The following is a 2307-nucleotide window of genomic DNA, read 5'->3' as shown; positions in this document are numbered from 1 at the left end:
CCGGTCACACTGAGCTCAGAGCCCGGGTCACACTGAGCTCAGAGCCCGGTCACACTGAGCTCAGAGCCCGGTCACACTGAGCCCAGAGCCCGGGTCACACTGAGCTCAGAGCCCGGTCACACTGAGCTCCGAGCCGGGTCACACTGAGCCCAGAGCCCGGTCACACTGAGCTCAGAGCCCGGTCACACTGAGCCCAGAGCCCGGTCACACTGAGCTCAGAGCCCGGTCACACTGAGCTCAGAGCCCGGTCACACTGAGCTCAGAGCCCGGTCACACTGAGCTCAGAGCCCGGGTCACACTGAGCCCAGAGCCCGGGTCACACTGAGCTCAGAGCCCGGTCACACTGAGCTCAGAGCCCGGGTCACACTGAGCTCAGAGCCCGGTCACACTGAGCTCAGAGCCCGGTCACACTGAGCTCAGAGCCGGGTCACACTGAGCTCAGAGCCCGGTCACACTGAGCTCAGAGCCGGGTCACACTGAGCCCAGAGCCCGGTCACACTGAGCCCAGAGCCCGGTCACACTGAGCCCAGAGCCCGGTCACACTGAGCCCAGAGCCCGGGTCACACTGAGCTCAGAGCCCGGTCACACTGAGCTCAGAGCCCGGTCACACTGAGCTCAGAGCCCGGTCACACTGAGCTCAGAGCCCGGGTCACACTGAGCTCAGAGCCCGGTCACACTGAGCCCAGAGCCCGGTCACACTGAGCCCAGAGCCCGGTCACACTGAGCTCAGAGCCCGGTCACACTGAGCTCAGAGCCCGGTCACACTGAGCTCCGAGCCCGGGTCACACTGAGCCCAGAGCCCGGTCACACTGAGCTCAGAGCCCGGTCACACTGAGCCCAGAGCCCGGTCACACTGAGCCCAGAGCCCGGTCACACTGAGCTCAGAGCCCGGTCACACTGAGCTCCGAGCCCGGGTCACACTGAGCCCAGAGCCCGGTCACACTGAGCTCAGAGCCCGGTCACACTGAGCCCAGAGCCCGGTCACACTGAGCTCAGAGCCCGGGTCACACTGAGCTCCGAGCCCGGGTCACACTGAGCTCAGAGCCAGAGCCCGGTCACACTGAGCTCAGAGCCCGGTCACACTGAGCCCAGAGCCCGGGTCACACTGAGCTCAGAGCCCGGTCACACTGAGCTCAGAGCCCGGGTCACACTGAGCTCAGAGCCGGGTCACACTGAGCTCAGAGCCCGGGTCACACTGAGCTCAGAGCCCGGGTCACACTGAGCTCAGAGCCCGGGTCACACTGAGCCCAGAGCCCGGGTCACACTGAGCCCAGAGCCCGGGTCACACTGAGCTCAGAGCCCGGTCACACTGAGCTCAGAGCCCGGTCACACTGAGCCCAGAGCCAGGTCACACTGAGCCCAGAGCCCGGTCACACTGAGCTCAGAGCCCGGTCACACTGAGCCCAGAGCCCGGTCACACTGAGCCCAGAGCCCGGTCACACTGAGCCCAGAGCCCGGTCACACTGAGCCCAGAGCCCGGGTCACACTGAGCTCAGAGCCCGGTCACACTGAGCCCAGAGCCCGGTCACACTGAGCCCAGAGCCCGGTCACACTGAGCTCAGAGCCCGGGTCACACTGAGCTCAGAGCCCGGTCACACTGTGCCCAGAGCCCGGTCACACTGAGCTCAGAGCCCGGTCACACTGAGCTCAGAGCCCGGGTCACACTGAGCTCCGAGCCCGGGTCACACTGAGCTCAGAGCCCGGTCACACTGAGCCCAGAGGCCCGGTCACACTGAGCTCAGAGCCCGGTCACACTGAGCTCAGAGCCCGGTCACACTGAGCTCAGAGCCCGGTCACACTGAGCTCAGAGCCCGGTCACACTGAGCTCAGAGCCCGGTCACACTGAGCTCAGAGCCCGGGTCACACTGAGCCCAGAGCCCGGTCACACTGAGCTCCGAGCCCGGTCACACTGAGCTCAGAGCCCGGTCACACTGAGCCCAGAGCCCGGTCACACTGAGCTCAGAGCCGGGTCACACTGAGCTCAGAGCCCGGTCACACTGAGCTCAGAGCCCGGTCACACTGAGCTCAGAGCCCGGTCACACTGAGCTCAGAGCCCGGTCACACTGAGCTCAGAGCCCGGTCACACTGAGCCCAGAGCCCGGTCACACTGAGCTCAGAGCCCGGGTCACACTGAGCCCAGAGCCCGGTCACACTGAGCTCAGAGCCAGGGTCACACTGAGCCCAGAGCCCGGTCACACTGAGCCCAGAGCCCGGTCACACTGAGCTCAGAGCCCGGGTCACACTGAGCTCAGAGCCGGGTCACACTGAGCCCAGAGCCCGGTCACACTGAGCCCAGAGCCCGGTCAC

This window comes from Somniosus microcephalus, unplaced genomic scaffold (genome assembly GCF_052327205.1).
Source record: "Somniosus microcephalus isolate GS21.2 unplaced genomic scaffold, FLI_Smic_1.0 unresolved_chr4, whole genome shotgun sequence".
Classification (NCBI taxonomy): domain Eukaryota; kingdom Metazoa; phylum Chordata; class Chondrichthyes; order Squaliformes; family Somniosidae; genus Somniosus; species Somniosus microcephalus.
This window is presented reverse-complemented; position numbering follows the sequence as displayed.